The sequence below is a fragment of the Propithecus coquereli genome, unplaced genomic scaffold (genome assembly GCF_000956105.1).
Source record: "Propithecus coquereli isolate 6110/MARCELLA unplaced genomic scaffold, Pcoq_1.0 Scaffold435, whole genome shotgun sequence".
NCBI lineage: Eukaryota > Metazoa > Chordata > Mammalia > Primates > Indriidae > Propithecus > Propithecus coquereli.
Genome location: NW_012150119.1, coordinates 2,128,441 through 2,151,741, shown reverse-complemented (window position 1 = coordinate 2,151,741; position 23,301 = coordinate 2,128,441). Strand labels below are relative to the sequence as shown.

General features: G+C 36.5%; 1 protein-coding gene across 2 annotated transcripts in view; it reads right to left on the bottom strand.

Annotated features, from left to right (window-relative positions):
* MAP2K4 (mitogen-activated protein kinase kinase 4) overlaps positions 1-23,301 on the bottom strand; it is a 124,434-nt gene that overhangs the window by 88,763 nt on the left and 12,370 nt on the right. The gene's annotated exons all lie outside the window — the stretch shown is intronic.

The following is a 23,301-nucleotide window of genomic DNA, read 5'->3' as shown; positions in this document are numbered from 1 at the left end:
AAAAGATAAACAAAAATATACAAAAATTTTATATATATACACGTCTACATAACAGTGTTTAAAAATTTTTATGTGCACTTATCAATCCAATTACCACAAAATAATCATTGTTTACTTTCTGTTGTAGACTTTTTTTCCTATACATAAATACAGACATGTATTTTTTCCCTACAACTGAAATCAAACTATAATATTATTTATAACATGCTTTACTCAATGAACCACACTGCTTTCTATTATCAATAAATCTTAGAGAATTATTCCTCTAGAATTTATACACTTTGTAACAGAGATGGGTTTTTAAGCCATTTGTAGCAAATCTTGGTTTAATATTCATATTAAAAACAATTTGTTTCTGCATTCACTCTCCAAAGTTTATTATACCTTTATTTATCAACTCCAAAAGCATCTTTGCAATCCAAACCTTTTCTCACCTCAGTGGAGTCAGATTTACTAGAGGGCTCAACCTGTAGACCTGAGACTTGAGAGTTGGACCAAGCCGCCACACTAGTTGGAGAGGACTGCAAGCATGAGAGCACAGAGCTCCTGGCCATGGCTCCTCGATCAGCTTTCAGGGAACGGCCTTTCTAGAGGACTATGTCAAATTCCCAAGAAGATCAGACATACTCACTTTCAAAAATAAAGATAGTACAACATGAATATTCCACATAATTTGCCCTTTCTGGTGCCAAATTTTTTAAAACCACTTTTATCTGACAGCAAGTAGAGGAAGGACATTCAATCTACATGTGCAAAGCGTACTCTAAGAAAAACAGCAGATTTGACTGTACATAAAAAATTTTAAAAATTAAAATTAAAACTTGGGAAAATCCTTACAATTCTAAATCAGTAAGTCTATATAAAGACATCACATAAATCAAGGAAAATAGAAAACCTGGCAAGAATATCAACAGTAAAGACAAACTGAGGAAAAAATGTGAAAAAGCACTAACACCAAAACATTCAAAATTTCTGTTCATATGACAATAGCAAAGTTTGAAGGTTTTGTATTATATATATATAATGATAACATATTGATCAGAATGACTAGGTAAAAGAATAATACAATAAATTGCTAGTGGAAATGTAAATTGACATAACTTTTCTGGTGAAAGGTTCAGCAATATACGAGAAAAATTTTTAAATGAATATGTTCTTTTACTTCTTAGATATTTGTCTTTAGAAAATACTTAAAGAGGCCAGGTAGTGGCTCAAGCCTCTGTGAGGCCAAGGCGGGAGGACTGCTTGAGCTCAGAAGTTCAAGACTAGCGTGAGCAAGAGTGAGACCCCATCTCTACCAAAGAGAAAGGGGGAAAAAAAAACCCAGCCTGGGGGTGCTGCAGATACGCCTGTAGTCCCAGCTACCCGGGAGGCTGAGGCAGTAGGATCATTTAAAGCCCAGGAGATGGGGATTGCAGTGAGCTGCAATGATGCCACTGCACTCTACCCATGGAGGCAAAGTGAGACTCTGTCTCAATAAAAACAAACAAGGCTACTGAACAACCCTCCTCACAACCCCCACCCCTTCATGAAAAAAAGAAAAGAAAATACTTAAAGACAGAAGATTATTCCAGACCTTGAAACCTGACGGAATTTGCCATCCTGGATTTTGAAATTGCTTAGGACTACTGATTCCCTCTTTCCATTTCTCCCTTTTTGAATTAGAATATCTAATAACTGTTATCAAATGCCTATCTCATTACTGTATTGTGGAAGCAGATAACATGTCTTCTAGTTCCAAAATCCACAAATGGAAGGGGATTTTGTATCAGAATGGATAATACTTAAAGCCTCACTCATATGTGGTTTAGATAATTTTGATGATGAGATTTGAGACTTTTGAGTTGATGATATTTAGGTGAGATTTAGATTTGAGTTGATGCTAAATGAGTCAAAACTTTGGGGATGCTGGGGTAGGACGAATGTGTTTGCATGTGGAATGGATGTAAGTATTTGGGGGCCAGAAGACAGAATGTAGTGGGATGAATGGTGGCCTGGGCCAGAGATACTGGGTCCTAATCCCCGGAACTATGAATGTTACCTTAATATGGTACAGTGTTTGCAGAAAAGATTAAGTTAAGGACCTTTGTGATCATGATTTGAATGAGCTCAATCCCCACAAACTCCTCACATCAAATGCTGAGCACCAGCTGTCATGTGGTATGTGTTTGAAACCAGCTGGCACATCATCCATGATTCTCCATATGGAGAAAAAATAAAAGATTAAGGTGAAATGCAAGACAATAACAGAACAAAGAACTATTGTAAGAACTATCCAAAGAAAAACACCAAAATTGGTCTTTCTTCAAAAGCCACATTTGAGGGGACAGTGGCTAACTTTTGCAGACAAATAAAACATATTACTATAATTAAAACTCAAAGTGTTTTCTTAAAAATAAACATTTGTATTTAATACACACAAAGAGAAAGAGAGATTCTTTTTCAGCATGGCATTCACATTTAAGCAAAAAACAAATTGGGGGCTTTAAAGGCCATTTACTTCATAAAGAACGGGTATAGTTTAACAGAATTTGACTTAACTTACATAAATTAGATGTAAATGCACTATACTTCAGAATCATCTCCAATTATCTTAAAAAACATTCCAAGTGTACATTCTGACCATTTACTAACAAAATATACTTACTAAATAATTCTGTAAAAGTTCAAAGCCTCTCCACACAAAGATGACTCAGTGCCTAAAACTAGTGCTAAGGGGTTAGGATAAGAACAAGTTACATTGCCTATTCCCATTTGTGTACCCCCAACTCTCCAAATGATGATCAGTTTAAGATGAACCCATAAAGTCGTCTTGAGGAGCAAAAGGAAGGTACCCCCCAAATTAATCAAAGGTAACATTCACAGAAAGTAGAAAGAGGTAGCTTTTATAACACTTAGGAGAGGCTGTTTCTGGCTATCTGTAGAGATGAACCTTTTTTCAATCTCTTTCTCTAAGTTCCAGAGCCTCTGTCAGGGCCGGTCCTTCTCTCCTTAACTTCTCTCTTCCTGAAGAGCCACCAAACCAAACAAAACAAAACAAAAAAAACCTGAAAGGCAATCCTATCACCAGGTATTCAGATCTTTTTAATGACAAAAATACAAACAAATAGGACATTAATATGGATTTTTTTACCAAAAGCCTGAAATAACTTTCATAGGGAGAAAAGGAAGAAAGTGATACTATAAACAGCCTATGGAGACTTTTACATGCTAACAGAGATTAAAATATTTGTAACCCCTTTGGTGGAACATACAATCATTTCCCAACCAGTCAACAGAGATAAAGGGAGCTTCCCCTTAACTACAGTACGAGAGAAACTAGGCATAATCAAACATCTTAAATTACTTATATGAAAGGGGTTTCCTGTGAGAGATTCTCTGTATACCTAAAACCTTAGATCAGTGCCTGATATAGAAAACACTTTCAAATGTTTACTGATCTGGGAATAAATTTAACATGAACAGCCACAGACAACTCAGTCTAGCTGGCTGAATTAGCTAGAGTAAGTTTCTGTTGTCTGCAATCAAAGATCCTGACTGATAAGGAAAACAGTATCTGTCCTCGTCAAACTTCCAAAGCACTGTTCTACTTCTCAGGGAAATAGTGCCTTTTTTCATATCATGGTTTATATAGAAAATGAGAATATTTGTTGAACACAAGGAAAATTAGAATCACAGCTGGACCAGAGGCTGGGCTGGGCAGTTGAGCAGCCCCCGGTCCCATTCAAAGGGCAAAGGGAAGAAATCTCCCAGCACTACCCTCAAAATTCTGGTTTCAAAACTCTGCCTTAAGAGAACAGCCAGTACTATTCAAACAAGCTTTTCACATCATCCGTATGTAACATCTTCCTCAAAGTTCTCACGAGAAAAGCACTCCCAAGCATGAGATCGTCAAGAATATTAAGAACTATGATTCTGAAGAACAGGGAATTGGCCAAGTATATCCATACTCATTGAGGTATAGGAATATCCTTTGCTCTAATTTTGAGTAACTCACAGAATACTGAAATTGGAAGACCTCGTCTAGCCTTTGTCAGCTTTAAACAAGATGATAAAGAGCCTTGAAAAATTCTTCTTCCATTAACTTCTCAAGAAGTACAAACCTTTAACATCATTTTCCACAATCAGGAAAGCTGAACCTGTAGTTTGGTTCAACCTTGGCCAAAGATCCCAACAGGAGCAGTTGGGATCAAATATGAAATCTATAGCACCTCAGCAATCTAAGGTACCAAAAGCATCTCTCCTCCACCTTCTACAGATGAGCAAAAGATGTCATTTCCTCATTATTCATTAAGAACTAGCATTATTTGGAGGTTCCAAAAACATCAAAGAGTCTGTCCCCAAAGAGATATGTTTACACTAAGCCAACCTTGTCACCTTCTCTCATCCTCCTCAATTCTGTTCCCATCTGCTTACATCAAACTGTAAACAATTTTCTGCTCTACATTTTTAACTATCTTGATCTATCTTTGAACTTTGAAAATCACCTATAATAGGTACCTAGAACAAAGAGTAGTTCGACAAGTATTTATTAAATTAAAATTATTAGATTATTTTTCTTATTAATATTTCACTGCCCTCTCACCCACCCTAACAAGCTTGTTTTCTCTCATTATATCATAAGAAATCAAGATTCTGTTACCTGTATGGTCAGAATCAGAGAAATAGAATCCTCCTACCCAACCTGTAAGAATGGAGACCATCTCTAAAATATTTTAGCCAATCTACGTATCTTCAACAACAATGATTTCACTAAATTTGATAGCCCATGTTTAACATCTATTAGAGAATGGCTAAGTTCTTTGCCGTTGATGGCAATAAAGATCAAGGAAGGACCTATAATAGCTGCCTGTAGAGTATGATTTTTTTTTGATATAACGCCAACAGTTGTAGACTGTTAGAAAAATAGCCACCAGTGAATCACAGGTCCCTGTGTCCATACCCTTCTACAATGTGACTTTGCTGCTCCTCCCATCAATAGGTGGAGTCTATTTCCCTACCTTTGGAATCTGGGCTGGCCTTGGGACTTGCTTTATCCACAAGAATATAGCAGAAGGGATGCTGCATGACTTTCAAACCTAAGGATCTATGAGGCCTTGCAGCTTCCATCTTTACCCTCCAGGAAAGCTAACCTGAGTTTAAAAGTGAAGCAGCTCAGTCTAGCCTCCTTGATGATGAAAGACTACATGCAGTGAGAGGTCCAGAGCGGTCCAGCCATCCTAATAGACCTACTAAATGCAGACACGCAAGCCGACTCAGGAGACATCAGCAGAACTGCCACTCAACTAATAGAATCATGAAAATTAAATAGTTGCTCTTTTAAGCCACCTACTCACTCGCCAAAGGAGCTAGATAGGAATAATCAAAAAGCAATCAGAATTAGTCCCTCTTAAGGAACTCCCACTGCCAGCATAGGGGATTCCCTAAAACCAAGCACAGGAAAAAATGAGAAAACCGGAACTGAAATGTGTAAGTCACTCATAGAATACCTTTAAGAAAATTGGTGAGTGACCTACAGACCAATCCCATTGAATGGGATTCAGAACATCCCACTGGGGGGAGAGGGAGAGTGCCTTAAATTCTCATTTCTCCCTTGGCTCTCATTCTCGTTTTCCAAACAGAAAGATTACCTAGAGTAACTTTTTAAATTATCTGTAATCATCGGTTATGAAATAAGTAACACACAATTCTAACTACGCAACTTTATATTCAAACAATTTCAGAAATGAGGAAACAAAGTAGTAGAAAAGAACTTACTTTTATTCTCTTTTCTCCCTAAATCACTACAGTGATGAGAGATCTAACTTATTTCATAAACTGAAGAGAAAATGAGAGGAAGGATGTCAGAGCTGGAATTAGAAGAAATGGGCTACTTTGTCAGTTCTACCCTAGACTTGCAATATCAAGTATTCCATGGACCTATGTATTAAATGAGCTACTATCAGCTAATATTATATTGCCCCCATGCCCCCACCTTTGATACATAAGAGTGAGCAATTACCAAAAAATTTATAAAAATCTCACTCAGAATTCTAAACTTCCATCAATAAAAGTTATTCATTCATGCAGCTAAACATTTTAGAAACTGGATTGTTCTGAGTTTATTTGAGAAATCAAGTAAATATCCCAACAGCAACTTTTAGCACATTTTTACACTTTTGTGTGTAAAGTGATTTTGAGAAAGCCCAATGTAATAATTTACACAGCCACAGGTACAGAAATATCACAATTACACACAAGTTATTGTGCCAGGCAGTAGAGACAAAGATAGATAAGGTAACTAATCCGTCCACAAAGACTGTTCTGTTTGGCATTCTGCAGAAATTAAAAAGAAATGTAGGAGGAGGCTAATGAGTAAGAATAGGGAAGAAAATTACTTTTGCTAGATGAAAAATGATCACCAATGAAATACTAGAAAACATAAAAATAGGGACATTTCTGTGTTCTGTGGTCTAGTAAATTATGTATCTGTAAAATCAGGATAAAAGCAGTCCCTTACTTGGCAGCACTGTTATGGATTAATATACCTTAAATATGCAATGGTTGGCAAATAGCAGGTATGAAAAAGTGTAACTACTATGGTATTAGTTATAAGTACATATTAAAAACCTAATTGAAAAATTATTAAAATCTCCAGAAAAGAAAGATGAACAAAGTTTGTCTGACAGCTTTTAGACTGACGAAACATAATTAGGCACAAGGAAAGAAAGGAATTCAGCTTGCTTTGTAGATTTGTTTAAAACTATTATCCCATAAAAAAAATCCCCACTTTTATCCAAATCCAGCATCCCAACAGCACTAAATTAGAAACTAGAAAAAGCAATACCGTGGGGTGGGGTGGGGGAAGAAAAAGCAATACAGAGTAGCAGTGCCAGTCTGCCTAGTTTTAAAACTCAACTCTGCTACATACTAGCTATATGCTCTTGGGCAAATAACTTCATCTCTCTGCCTCAGTCCCATACTTGCCAAATGGGATTAATGTTATAGAATACCTTCCTCACAGGGGCATTGTGAGGATTAAAGGCATTACTGTGCATAACAGAGTCAGCTACACAGTCACTCATTTTTCCTGCTTTATTACCAACTATATTAATGATATTCATAATATCATTATCAATTATGTCTAGGTATATAATGGCAAAGTCCTAAATCAGGGTGACAGCAGATCACCAACAACCATGCTTCGTAAATGTTAAACATTTTCCCCATCTGACAAGCTTGAATCTCAAAGGCTTGGTGCCAAAAAAAAAAAAAAAACTGAAATAATTCACCCTCAGCATTCCCAGCCTCTGGCAGATGATTCATACATAGTCCTTTACTTGGGTAGAAATATTTTCTTTAAACCTGGAATATCAAAGATTCTGTTATTTCTCTATCAGTTTCTGAAAGGATACTGCTTTGAAACAAAAGGGTTAATAGCTCCTAGCATATTCTTAGGGACTCCAGACAAAGGCAAAAGCAGCATTCTACTTATAGACTACATTTTATTTTATTTTATTTTTTTGAGGCAGAGTCTCACTTTGTCACCCAGGCTAGCTAGCTCACTGCAACCTCAAACTCCTGGGCTCCAGTAATCCTCCTGCCCCAGCCTCCTGAGTAGCTGGGACTACAGGCTCACACCACCACAACTGGCAGACTACATTTTACTATGAGACCCTTGTATTATGAGATCCTTGTTTGGTTAACAAAAGTCTTCAGGGAGTTTGAAGGCTTAAATGCCCCAAACTTGCTTCCAAGTCGTTCATCCAACAAGGAAAAAAAAAATTTAAACTTACTTAGTCATAGTAAAATAGGGAGTTTATCAAGTTTCATGGAATAAAGCTCCCAATATGTCCTAAAATCCCTCTAAACCTATTAATAGAAACTCATAATTGATACTTCATTCTCTGATTCAGTGTCTGATCACCAGTAATTGTACATCAATTATGCACAGTGCCATCATTATGGGATTCTACAGGCAGCCACACCTTTGAGCTATCACTTAATTAAAGCCAATAACAGCATCATTTTCTATCAGACTGTGAGCCAGAAGTCTACTACCAACAAGCAAATATATAATTCCTCAGGCTAAACTAAAAATCCGTCTGGCCAAGTTCTGATTAGTCCAACACCCTAAAAATTACCTAGGGAGCCAACTAATCCAAGAAGGGCCTACTGTGCTTATCAAAACAGGACAAATGTCAAGGCTTTATTGAAAAAATAGAACTTGAGATGCTTGTCCACAATGATTATGTAATTGCTCAAATAGATTCCATTTTAGCAGAAACTTGCTTTCAATCTCTTTGGTACAAAGTTCTCCTGTGAGATCACCAGAGTTATTTAGGGGCAAAAAGAACATATTTTTGTCTTAACTACACAGTCCAAATTGCGGGGGTGGGGAGGTGGCAGGCACATTATAAAAGGGCCTTACTTATAAACAAGGACCATGAACAGGTAATTAACAAAAGGAACAACACAAATAAGCCAGTATCATGAAAAATAATTATTCTAGTTATACCAAAAAATACAATTACTGCCTTCAATACTGCACATAAATAAAAAGAATTCCTAATATCAATGTTAACAAGGGTATGAAGAAGTAGGTAGCTTCTTCATAACTTAACACAGCTGTACGTTTACATTCGTGGTTGGTGGTTGTGTGATTAAAGTCTACCTTCCCCACTGAAAGGGGCGGCCTTGCAAAAATAACAGGAAAATACCTAATCCTACAATTTCCCCAGTAACAGTTAAAGATCAGTCCTATGAGTTCCCTCACTAACAGGCACCCTGTAGTTCTGTTTTGCACAACTTCTGAAAAGAGCTGAATGGGCAGAAAAGAGATGTAGATGTAAATCTCTCTTTCAAAATTGTTTTTCGAGAATCTGCTTTTACAGAGTTCCTGAGTAAACAGCAGAAGAAGGAGTTACAGCCTCAACCATATCTTAAAGACAGAGTCAGATCTCCTGTGATAATCCCTTCTCCAAGAAAGGCAGAAAACCAAGTCTTGGACTTTGCCATCTTTGCAATCTACCTGCTGCTGCTTTTGTTATCAACTGACAGCCATCACTATTTTTTTCTTTCTCTTCCTCCCCCTTAAAATCAGCAAGTCACTTGGCCTCGCTGCTGGTATTTCCCTTCTCTTTCTTTGGGATGCAACGCCATCTCCTTCTCTCTGCCCTCCTTCTCTCTTGTTCTGTCTGTGTCTCTCTCTCACACATTCTCTGTCCTTCTAAAGGATAAAGTTTTTTTTGACTTTTATATATTGATCTCTGCGTGAGAAATCTTTCTCTACCCTCACTCACCGTGAGCACCTACTAGACTTTTCAGCCTAACACCCACCATACCATTGTCATCTGCCAGCAGGGCAGAAATTCTATTTCTTCTTAGATGCCTCAGTGCCTAGAATTATGCCTGACACATACGTCAGTAACATTTACTCAGTAAACAAATTAACACAGACAAATGAACAAATTACTATCATGAATATAAACTGGTCCATTTTCCAGAAGGCAATATCTAGCAAACAACTCAAAATATCCTTACAATTAACCTAATAACTCCATCCCTAAGAATTTATCCAAAGAAAATTAAAGATTAAGCAAAGAAGTTATTAAAGCAGTGATATTTATGCTACATTAACTACAAAAACTGTGGCACATTCATAACTGCAATACTACACTACTACCAAGAAAAAACACCATAAAAGACTAACATTAGAAAACTTTAACAGTAGTAACCTTTTTAAATAATAGGCAATAAGTAATATAACTAATAATCATTTTAGTAAAACATATGTATGTATGATAATTTATACATACACACAGGTGTCCAAAATGTCGCTCATGATTAATTCAAAGTGCTAGAATTATAAGTGGGTTTTTGGTTTTTTTTACTTTTTCTATTTCTCTGTGTTGTAGTTTTTTCACACTAAGCAGTCATTGTTTCTGTTTTAATTACAATGTTCTTGCCACTTGTATCAGAGCTTTATAAAAGGAACCAGTCTGTTCTCTAAACTCAATCTTATTAAAAGGTCTAGAAAACAAGTTTTAAAACGGCCTTAAAAATACAGTTATAGGCACTTTCAAACACCTGCTAAGAAAACTTGGACATTTCCATACCCCTACCATCTTTTCATATTTTACAAATGACATCTTTAGAGAGTTTTGAAGGTATATGTATTGGCTAAATTTAACAATAATAGTCAAGAAAAAAGAAAAGCTTATCCAACACAATTTCCAACCCCCAACTCCGTGCTCCAATGATTCTACAAGCAGATTTCATGGGAATCTAAGAGATAGAATTACACAATTACACAACCACCCTGAGAAGTTCCTAAACAGATACCCAAAATGTGGTATTACTGCTAATATATCTCTACCCTGGTTTATGGGAGAAGAGAAATAACGTGCTAAAAATTCTCTGAGTCCTTAACTGGTCACCCTCCCCACCCCCAGCCCTGCTCATTTAACATATTTTTTTAGTGCCACACTAGAAAAAAAAATTTTTCCTTGGGGCCACAGTGTTTTATTATGAAAATAGAATAAAAACTTCAAAAACAAAACGATCCTTTCTAATTTAATGAAAAATGTGTTATTTTTTATTGTTTTCTGTGCCTGAGTTATATGCAATGTGAAAAATAATTCTTGCGGCTCCCAAGGTGAAGAGGTATGTGAGTTACTCCCAAGGTGAAGAGATGTGAAGAAATATGGTTCACGAGGTCCCAGGCACAAAACTAGTATCAGTTTAATACAACTCACATGGCAGTTAATATGTTAAAGAATTCTCTTGGACAGGCATGGTGGCTCATACCTGTAATCCCAGCACTCTGGGAGGGTGAGGTGGCAGGATTGCTTGAGCTCTAGAGTTCAAGATCAGCCTGAGCAAGAGACCCCGTCTCTACTAAAAATAGAAAAATGAGCTGGGCGTCTTGGGGCACCCTGTAGTCCCAGCTACTTAGGAGGCTGAGGGAAGAGGATCACTTGAGCCCAAGAGTTTGAGGTTGCAGTGAGCTACAATGACACCACTGCACTCTAGCCAGGGCGACAGAGTGAGACTCTTGTCTCGAAGAAAATAAAAATAAAAAGAGTTCTCTAATACCATCATCTTTCACAATCCTTAGTAAGAAAGAAAGGACTAACCTACTAAATACTTGCACTACTTCCATTCACATAGAAGCACTATTGCTATATATGGTGCTGAGAATTCTAGCAAGAAAGGGGACATGTTTATAGTATACCAAGCGTAAACAAAGGCTGAGCCTTTATCCAGGTGCTCAGACCACTTTAAATCCACATAATATCTAAAACTCTGCCAAATCCACAGGGTGTTTATGTTTTTAAGCCTCAAATTTGTGAACATATCAACAAGAACCTATGGAGATAAGTGAGATACAAACTCTATATTGATCAACACCAACAAAATTTTCTATGTAGAGCACTCAACAGTGATCTCTTACTCTGTAATATGCATGCCATTACGGTAACCTCTGCCTCCCAATTAGACTCCTCAACATTCTAATTAAGCTCCTCATGAGTATCCCAAAGTTTTAAGTTACTGTCTTACAACGTAGCAATAGCAAGATATTCAGATTTCTGGAAAACCATGCACATAACTGACTCTTTCTTACCTTTTGGTAGCCATCTTTCTACTGGGACAAGGAACATAACTTGCAAACTTACAAAAGCTATGTCAGGAGGTCATAAGACTTGTTCTGATTTCCATCAATATCTCAGAGCCCACAGAGTGGCTTCTAGCCTGACCTCACTACAAAGGCAGTGGCACATAACAGATACTCTCCAAAGAATGGAGAAAGCTCTTATTTGAACTCTAGCAAGGAACCAAAGTGCCCTTGGGTCTTAGGTCACATTTATTTTTTCTTTTTTTGTTTGTTTGTTTTGTAACGTGGTTTGAAACATTTATTTTTCCTTCTTGGTAAACCCCATAACATCCTATTACCACCCTGTTTTAACTTTCCACCACTCTAAATAAGTACATAAACCCTATTTTATATATAACTTTTTATATATAACCCTATTTTATATATAACTATACCATCACTATTTTCTCAATCAGTACTTCCTTCTAAACCTTTTTTATATGTTCCATGATGTGATGAAAAAAACACCTGTACAACACAATGAAAGAAAAACAAGTCTGTTCTTGGCTAAAGGACAATGATCTAGAGCTCTAGTAAGTAGCCCAGGCCACACAGCTGAGATCTATATTTCAGCTGACAGGTAAACTACTCAAAACAGCACAAAAATTGAAGAGCTACCAAAACAACCAGATCTAACTTCTTGGAAAGTTTACTTAGAATAATATTATTAACCATATAAGAAAACCAGACTGGTGGATTCCCACCAGTCATAAGTAATTAACTCTTCTGGATTTCAATTCTATATGAACTTCATTAGCATACAGATTAGGATAAAGAAAGCTGTAAGATGCAGGCAATTCCATAGCAAAAGTACCAATTTGCTCAAAGGAAATAGCCCTGTCAACCCTTTCACAACAGAAAATTAACCAACCACATGGTAGTTAAAATGATATTCGGTTCCCACTCTTCTTTCCAGGTAACTACAGATTAGCCCTCCTAGAAACCTTACAGATTCAAATCTGTGGGCCTATGTGTGCAAGGCAGTTTTGCTACAGAAGTACCCGCAGTATAATGAAAAATATAACTATATTTTGCCTTTGTCCCAGGTTCCTGGCACAGAGGTCCTAAAACCCTTGGAATTTCCTGAGTGACAGGAGTGTCTTTTGTTATTCATAATGAGGCCCTTTCAACCATATCTGAATTTATACAAGAGTCTGGTGACTCTTGGAAGGCCCCATATAACTTCTACAAAGGAGACAGTCACCAGAAAAACCAACTAGCTGATTACAGGTTAGAACTTCCAGCTGCCACCCCACCACACGCACGCACGCACGCACGCCCGCCCGCCCGCCTTCAGGAAGGGGAAAAGGACTAGAGACTGAGTTCAATCACCAATGACCAAAGACATCATCAATCATGCCCACCTAATGAAACCTTCATAAAAACCCCTAAACAATGGAGTTTGGGGAGCATCCAGACTGATAAAATACATTGAGGATGGTTCTATGACCTCTCCAGGCACAAAGAAGCTCTGTGACATCTCCTTGTCCCCTCACCCCTAATACCTTGCCTTATGTATCTCTTCCATTTGGCTGTCCCCTGAGCTGTATCCTTTATAATAAACTGGTAACAGTAAGTAAAGTGCTTTCCTGAGTTCTGTAAGCCATTCTACCCAATTATCAAACTTGGAAGGGGGAAACCCCCAAATTTGTAGTCATCCAAGCAGAAGTGTGCGTATCCTGGCCATCCCATTTGCAGCTGGCATCTTAAGTGAGGATAGTCTTGAAGCACTGAGCCCTTTCCTTTGTGGGATCTTACACTAATTTCACATATATCAATAGCTGATATGAAAACATTGATATGCTGTGAAACTGATATGAAAATATTATTAAGGACTGGGCATAGTGGCTCCTGTCTGTAATCCCAGCACTTTAGGAGGCCAAGGCAGGAGCATCACTTGAGCCCAGGAATTTGAGACCAGCCTAAGCAACATAGCGAGACCCTATTTCTATACAAAAAAACTAAAAAGTTAGCTGGGTATGGTGGCATGTGCCTGTAGTCCCAGCTACTCACGAGGCTGAGGCCTGTAGTCCCAGCTACTCAGGGGGCTGAGGATCACTTGAGCCCAGGAGTTTGAGGTTGCAGTGAGCTATGATTGTGCCACTGCACTCCAGCCTGAGTGGCAGAGATTCTGTCTCTAAAAAAAAAATAAAAGGAAAAAAAGAAAATATTATTAAGCATTATCAAGCCAGATGTCCTTCAAATACCTAGCAGATTCTTGATTTCAAGAACATCTTCTTAAAGCAAAGAATGAGCATATAGGTCCACATTACCCTGCTAAGGAAAATCAGAATCTATCTTCCTTCCTTTTCTTTGTATTTGGTTCCATAATGGATCACAGTTATAAAATAATTTTTTATCCCAAGCTGACTTCTCTCCACTCTCCAGGGCTCATTTGACTCCCTTACCCAATTGACCAATTACCTTATCCTCAAAGCAAAAAATTCACACTACCATATAAAACTTTACCTATAACAACCCTGCTTTTCACCATGATATGTTCTTAGGAATCCAGAAAGGCAAAAGAAGAATCAATTTAGTTCACATACGTAATTCTGTATATATTTTAACTTAATTAGGACCATTTAGATAGCCTTCGGGTAACCTGTTACCACATGACACCTTTAAATGTCAGTAAGGCTAAATTTTATTGACCATTTGCACTGATAGCTAGAGACAACCAGGACTCAAAATAAAAACTAATTACAGCTTTGAAGCAGTGGAAAGTAAGGTATCTTACACTACCTACCTAAAGCTGAGGTAAAACTTTATTTAAAAGACAATTTCCCCAATTCTAAAACACTTACCAAATGTCAGCAATAATTTAATAACAGGAGAGGAGGAGGAAACAAAAAAATCACCATAAATGTATAGAATGTTCAATCATCAACAGCACACTATATTTACCTACATAATAATAACCCCTGTTTCCGAAATACAATCAACATTTGAATGTCAGCATTCTTCACATTCAGAACTCAAATATTCATAGGGATGACTTCTGACCATTGGAAATTAGACAGACTACTCCGATGGGTCCAAGGACTCAGAACGTTTCATAACAGCACCCAGCATGTCATAGGAACCCAAATATTTCTTCAATAAATAAGGAATTCAAGCTCAAGTTTTTGATTTAACACCTTTAGGACAAATAGTTTCACTCAGAAATCAATAGTGCGTTTTGCCTCTATTTCCTGATGTGTCCAATTTATTGTTTCATTTTTCCCCCATTAATCAAAATACGTATAAATGGAAATTAAGTAGGTTTTCTGAAAAAGTTAGCCAGAAGCTTTTACTAGAGAAATGTTCCAAAAGATAGAACTTCATGACATATGAATTAATCATCCATCTCCTGGCTTTAAAAAAGATATTTGGCCTTTTAACTGCCGTGAGTTGCACGACGTGACACTCTTTTGTATATTCCACTTACTTTCTATTTCAGTGCTGCGTTAGACTATTTAATCTCTTTTAAGATATTTTTAAGTAACAATTTACAGTCCAATTTAAATTAAAATTCAACTGTGTTATTACAAAAGCAAACAACAAAGGCGGAAAATGAATAGGCATCTTCTACACAAAGCTATTACTGTATTAGTATAAGCAATAACTACAGCACTATTATACCCCTCGCGTCTGGACAGTTTTTTTTGATCCTCATTAAATATCTCCCAATCCCAAAAACATTAAGATATAAACAATACTTTCATTTCTTAGGGGACACAATTAAGAATTATTTGTTGCCTGTAAATAAATGTATTCCACAAACTGAGGTTTTTAAAAGATTAGACTAAATTAAGAATAATCAAGAGAGTGACTGACACTCAAAGGTATGTTGCATCCTATCTATTTCATGTATATATAGTACAGGAGAGTAATCTGACTGAAATGTTTCTAATTTGTTACTTACAAATGACCCAAGAAAGGAAATCAAAAGAGCAAATCTGCTTTAAAACATTATGAGGGTTTTAAAAAACTTAAAAGCCGGATGTCAACAGAAATAGTGAAAAAGATCTGGTTAAGAAATTATTGCTGCTGAAGGGTGAATGACACCTATTGGACAAGAATATTCTGGTCACTAAAAAGGTTAACTGCTAATTGGAACACAAATAGTTTATCAGAATTTTTTTTAATCGTGGATGAGAACTCTCATTTACTTCTATCCTCACCAAATTGACTTTTCATGACTAAATCTGATTCCCAAATACAGGGAAGGTAATGCGCTGAAGGACCTGAGCATTCTAAAAACCGCATACAAATTTTAAAAGCTAGATTCTGGTTTGGGATTGATCTTAATTTGACAGAAGTAGTCTTGCATATTCACTGGTTCTTCAACTTCACCAGAGAATGGTTTATTATCTTATTACTTAACATGGCCTTTGATTATTTTCAGAGATTAAAGAATGCTGATTAATGAATAGGTCAACTTATGTTCCAGGGCATAAAGGATAGATGTCCAGTTTTTATTCTCTCACAATACAGAACACCCCATTAGATGTTTGTACATAATGTGTGTGCATATAGACATATATTTTCATACCCTTCAATACTAGCACAGTTAAGTCAGAAATGACCAATGCTTAACTCCACAATTTGCTTTCAATGATATACCTCAAACACAAATTTTGTTTTTTGGCTGGATACAGCTACTATTTGCAGTGCTCACATTTGTTTAAAAAGAAGAGTTAACCTATCCCTAATGAAATAACTTTTCAGACAAAATTAACTGGCCAAAACCATCAGGTGAAAGGCTTATGAGGAACTTTATACTGTATGGATCACACTGGCAACACCTAAGCCCATTTGTCAATCTTAAAAGGAGCTACAACCAGAAATCATATGCCTCCTGATGTGATACAACAGGAAGCACACAAAATCATCTATAAAATATTCTTACCAAAAATGTGAATCTCTACCTGATGAAACTTTTATATCTAACTACTAGTTAAAGGGAAATAACAGGGCATAGAAGAACATGTTAAACACTAATAGGATGTAATCAGCCAAATCCAAAATGTGTGAAATGCTATAAAATAAATGAACCAATTTTTTTCAACAAATGGTAAAAAAGAGAGAAGAGGGAACTACCATAGATTTAAAGAAACTTAACAGACATATCAACCAAACACAATGTGCTCCTGGACCTTGTTGCAATCTCAACTCGAACAAATTAACATAAATAGGCATTTATAAGGCTTTTGGGGAAATGTGAACACTGAGTAGCTATCTGGAAATATCATTTCATTCGTTTAACGGTGAAATAACAGTAATGATGTTACATATTTAAGAGTCCTTATCACTTAGAAGACATGTGACTGACATTTATGTGGATGAAATAACGATAATCAGAATTTGCTTTAAAACATTTCAGTAGGGATAGGTGTAGGAAGAGAAAACAAATAAGACTGGCCACATGTTGATAATTGTTGGTGCTATCTAATGCGTACATAGGGATTCATTATATTGTTCTGTTTCTGTGTATATTTGAAATTTTCTATCATTAAGCATTTTTTAAAAATTAAATGATGTTCCTTCTTCCATCCCTGACAAAAAGAAAGTTGGGGGCAGAGGGACATAAGTCTTTTGCTAAAAGCATCAACTTGTTCTTAATGCAGTCTGTACACAGTCTGCCCTCACACATCTCATGGCTATGATACCGTGTCCATGAGTCTCCTGATCTGTTAGTCTTGTTCCCAGGCACACAAGTCATTTGAGAATCCAAGAGCAATTAATTCCTTCTATCTGTTTAGGCCAGAAGAGTTTTAGTTTTTTATTAAACACTTTTTTTGCTAGTGGTAGTTCCCCTATGTCCCTAGCTTCAGAGCCATAAGGAATCTTTCTACTTTAGTGTTCAATAAGGCTTATTGGATAATATTATGAAACTCTCTGGGGCCAGAAAATCAGAAATGATATAAATAGTAGGTTAAGATCTCACGATCACTTGCAAGTGAAGATCCTTCAAAAGCTATTAATACTAGGTTTGGTTTAGAAAATCATTCCTGTGAACACCCACTTCTTTTTTTAAGAATCAGTAAAATGTAATGGTTTACATCATGTAACCTGTGAGCAGATAAGGTTACACATTTCCGCTACTCATTAGTTGTATGACTTTGGAAATTTTACTTAACCTCTGTGCTTCGGTTTCCTCATCTATGATAACTATTATATCTACTTCATAAGGTTATTGTGACAATTAAAGGAGTTAATATTAAGCGCTTAGAACAGTAATAATAGAATTATCTATTATTACTTCTACCACGTAGCTTTCTATACATGTTCAATCTGTCAAAGACCACACACTTCTTCAGAGTAGGCTCTAGATTTAATTCACCTTTAAAGATCCCAGCACTTTCTATGAGTGGTAGTATCTGTATCGATCTATCTATCTATGGTGTACATACAGATTTGTTAACTGTTACATTTGTGCTTTTGTTTACTTATCCTTACAAGATCTTCTTGAAAGGGGAGTGAAAAATGCTTGTATTCATTTGATTTTCATTTCTGATAAATATTCTTTTGGCAGTTCTACCAAACTAAAGAGAAGATGAACACTAAGATGGATGTCACAAGTTTCTTTCAGTGCATCTTCTTATCTAGACATTTTTGTCTAGATTTGTAGAACACTCATAAAACCATGTAGTGAGAATTCAAATATTCACTGCACCTTATTTGAAAACCATCACCATTCAGTTAAATACTTTGCACATCTGTCTACTCTGTTTTGTTCAACCACAGTTTTGTCAAACATCACTTTGTTGCTAGTAGTAAAGTTCATCTAGCAAAATGACCACATTTGCTGTTATTGCAGGTTAACGTACTTCAAGTTTATACAGATGATGAAGTTAGTTGAAAAATGAGACTTTTAGGCTGGGCACGGTGGCTCACAGCTGTAATCCTAGCATTCTGGGAGGCCGAGGCGGGAGGATTGTTTGAGGTCAGGAGTTGGAGACCAGCCTGAGCAAGAGCGAGACCCTGTCTCTACTAAAAATAGAAAGAAATTAGCCAGACAACTAAAAATACATAGAAAAAATTAGCCAGGCATGGTGGCGCATGCCTGTAGTCCCAGCTACTCGGAAGGCTGAGGCAGAAGGACTGCTTAAGTCCAGGAGTTTGAGGTTGCTGTGAGCAAGGCTGACGCCACAACACTCTAACCCAGGCAACAGAGTAAGACTCTGTCTCCAAAAAAAAAAAAAAAAAAATGAGACTTTTGTAGGATTGGCCATAAGCTAGAGTGACATCCACTATATTCATCACTATCTGTGGGGAACATTATAAACTGCCAATGGAAAGGCCATCTGCTTGGAAAAACAGTTTTTATACTAGTTAAAGCCCAAGAATTACAGTAGTGGTAAATCGGCACAGTCAAGATTCACCTATTCCCCTTATACCATTCCAAAGGGAGTGTTGCCGAATTGTCTTTGACCTTGGAAATGGAGAGAACATGAACTCTTCCTGAAAATGACTTTTGTTGCTATGAGAAGGAAGGTTTCTAACAGATATTGCACCTTAAAAATAATTTGGAGAAGCTTAATGTGCGATATTTTTGAAAAAGAAAATAATAGTTTTTTTTACCAGTGCACAAAGTGCCACCAAAAACCACCATCACTTATAGTCTAATTTCAATTAGTGGCATCAGGATAACAGTCAGCTATGGACCATATAATTTTTGAAATAAAGATCCTGTATCTCTGCAAACCTTCCCGGGTTAAAAGATTTTTAAAAGTCACAAAAAGTTTTTAAAGCCACCAAAAGTATAACAAGCAAAACTATAGAAATACAACACTACCCCAAATATTCTTTACAGCTCAAGAACTTTTCTGCCATGAACTGATAATACACTGCAGTACAGGAAAAAAAAAAAAAAAAAGGCTAAAGGTGCCCTCATGTGAAAACTAAATTATTAAAAGAGTATTTGCCAAAGTCTTAATTACTCTCACTATGATTAGCACAGGATTGTTATGCATTTTCTGAGGAAAATCCCCATGCCCAAGAATCCTTAATGGGTCATAATTTTCATCCAAAAAAAAAAACCTTAGAATGCTGAAAACATTAAGGTAAATTTGACTTTATAAAACTATTTCTAAAAAAAGAAGGGCTTCTGCTGTGAGTGGTGCACACAGGGGAACTCAATTGCTCTTCGTGCAGAATAAACATTAAGACATTTCAGAAGGGTAATTTTTGGTAGTTGGGAAGCTGATGAAAAAAAACACAAACTATGTTTTTAGGCAAATCTTCACCCACCCCAAAAAATTAGTTTTAAAAGCAAGCAAATCATATTCTAAAGAGTTGTGTTTACAAGTTAGCTCATTAAAGCCAATGAGACCATTCAAACTTGGTCTAAAATTAAGTGACTTTACATGTACAAAAGCATTATCTCTGAATAATAACTTAATCAACCTTCTAATGTAGGAGCTCTACACTTACAACTTTACATTTACAAATGGATAGTTTTTCCCTGTATTCTTATACTCAGATTCCAAAAAAACCACTGATCCAACAGTATTAAAAGAAATATGACACTGTTGTTTTAAATATAACTTGAATTTTATTTTCTTATCATCTAAAATAAATATATAGTATCTTAAATAAACATATATATTTAGAAAACCAAAGAGCAGATAAATGCATAAACTATAATGTATAAAAAGGAAGACCATGAGGTGCAGAGTGGATTTCTACTGCATTTCTACAGAAATCTGGTTCCCAAATTAAATATGTAATCTCTATTTATTGCATGTAAATACATACGCACACATCTCCAATAAAACTCTACTAACTTATAACAGGCAATTGTAATAAACTGATTGGAATAGAGTGATGTAGCAATATAAAGAACAAAAACTACGTGAAAGTCAAACAATGGAAAAAAATTAATCCTTCAGAGCTTCCATTAGTCATCAGAATCAACTTACAATAAATCTTTATGATTTGTGATGGAGACTTTAGCACTTGAAGCAGTCAATACTCAAAACTTACCAGACTTTAACAATATCTAATTTTGTGCTCTTTGCCCCATCCCCTTCTATAACTACTGTATGATAATTATTTTTGATGAATTAAATACAAGTTTGATAACTCTGAAACACCCTTAGAATAAAATTGGAGATTCTGGAATTAAAGTGTGCCCCAACAGAGGATAAATCACTCCTTTGATGATTTCAAGCCCTTCCTTTTTAAAGAAATGAGTGACCACTTTTAACATAAAATTAATGTTTGTATTCCAGAGCAAACTAGAGATTGTCTGCAAACATTACAAAATTGCACTTTTAATTTTTAAGTTATGCAAATCACAGAACCAGCCTTGGAAAAAAGTGTTAATATATGTAAGCAACTGAAAATTTATACTAAAATATGGGCACTGATAGCTGTTGCTCCATAAATTAATATAACTATATTAGAGACAGAAATGGTCTCAGGAGTTTTGCAGGGCTTTGCCCTGAAGGAATATGTGAACCCAAAAGCTGCTTCACCTCAGACGGGCATCTCAAAGGTCAGTGGCAGCTGCTTTCCAAGGTGAGGCTACAGTCTCAAACCTGTGGTTCTCACCTGCTTTGAACGACAAAGCAGGTCTGCAAGGAGCCACAGAATGAGAGCTGATCAAAGAATGCCCGCTGGAGAGACAGACACCTGTGGCTAAAAGCAATTAGCCCAAGAGATAGTTCCTGCTTAAACTCTTGACTACCTGTCTCAATCCACAATAACTAGATAAAGAAATATGGAGCCACTATATCTCTGTTTAACCCTTCTGTTAAGTGATAAATTTACCTTAGAACTTAGAAGTTTGTCTTTGAAAGATCTTGTAACCATTTGTTCACGTAGATAGAGTTAGTTAAGGGATCTAAAGAAGCCTTTTGAAATACTTTTAACCTAAAACGAAATACCTGTTATTATGTAAATCTGTTACCCCTGGCAACCGATCACTGTACCTATAAATACTCACATAAAAGTTCACTCCTGACCTTACAATTCACAGGGATATTCGTAAGGAACCCCGAGTACCCCCGCTTTGCCTTTTATCTTTATAAATCTATAAAACTACACCTTCATCTCTGTGTATTCTTTTATTTCTATTATTTTTCATTTTCTATTTTTTTTATCCTTTACGATGACCCCTACCTAAGGGACCCGATTTTTTGCTGGAAGAGTAGCTAACTCCCCACAGATAGCATAAAAATAAATGCTGTCAACTTGGGGCTGGCCATCCCTACCAACTCCTCCCCTCCCTGATGTATGTGTTCCCATTCCTTTGAGTCTTCCACTGAGGTCCAAACCAGCACAGACAATTCTGCTTAACTTCAAAGTAGGGTAGGCCCACCACTGGATCCCCAAAACATGGTCTACAATCAAGAAAGCAGTGACTATGAAACTTACAGCTCCCTCATGAGAGAACAGCAGGAGCAAAGGTACCCAGTACACATCAGCTCCTGCACCACCCTCACCCTGGCTCCAGCCACTAATCAATCTATATGTGGCATCAATGACTGAACACTTACAGTCAATGAAGGATCACCTCTAGTCCACTATATTACGAGCCTGCTAAGGGCAGGGACCTACTCTATTCATTCCTGTACCAAGAATCTTGCTCACTGTGTGGTTCCTAGGTGTCTAATATGTGCTTCATGAATGAATGAATTTAACTGTGTTGAATCTCAATAGCTGGAAAATAAAGGGGAGGAGCCTCCCAAGGGGAAGAAGGAGAAACACAAAGGGAGATGTGAAAAGCCAGGAGAAAGCTGCCACAGTCTGAAGAGACAGTAAAGGCAACCAAAGCAAGCGTCAAAGTGGGAATACATATGTTCCTCGCACAACATAATTAAGTTCCAACGGGTTCTGCTGTCCCAAGCCTCTCTTGTTAGATTCTATATGTATCAAAGCAGGCCACACTACAAACCTATAATTTCCATAACCATAAGAAAAGACAGAACCTTTTAGAAAATCCAAAGGCATTTATAATCTACCTACAGAGCTACTTATAGACATCATACACACAATTTTAAACTTAAGATAATCAATATGTTTCTCTTGTTTTAAGCCCACAATAGAACTAAGTTACAAAAAAGAATAATAATGTGAATACAACTTTAAATTTTTTAAAAGTCAGGATTTTTTCCTTAAATTTGATTTGATGTCAATATATAAATAAAAGTTAAAAATTGTCGTATTAAACATTAAACAGAAGTATTTTATGTTAAAATGTAAATGAAAGCTAAAAATTATCACAATGAATGTATTACAATTAAAAGATAGCATAAAATAGCAGTTGTAACTTCATTACATATAGATATATATATATGTAGGTTCACTATGGGCAGGAAATCATACACTAATTTTAGTTTATTATTTAAGGCAAGGGAAGGGTAACAGTAATAGACCAATTAAAATTTTTTATCTTAAGGCCTAGCTACCTTATCTCTATTATTTATTATATATGTACATCATGGCTGAACTATTCAAGAAATACATTTTTGCTAACAACATTTCAAAGGGAGTCACAATGGTCAGCCAACGGAAACTAAGCATTTTGATTCCATCAGAAAAAGTTTTAAGGCCGGGGGAGGTGGCTCACGCCTGTAATTCTAGCACTCTGGGAGGCTGAGGCGGGCGGATCCCTCAAGGTCAGGAGTTCGAGACCAGTCTGAGCAAGAGCAAGACCCCGTCTCTACTAAAAA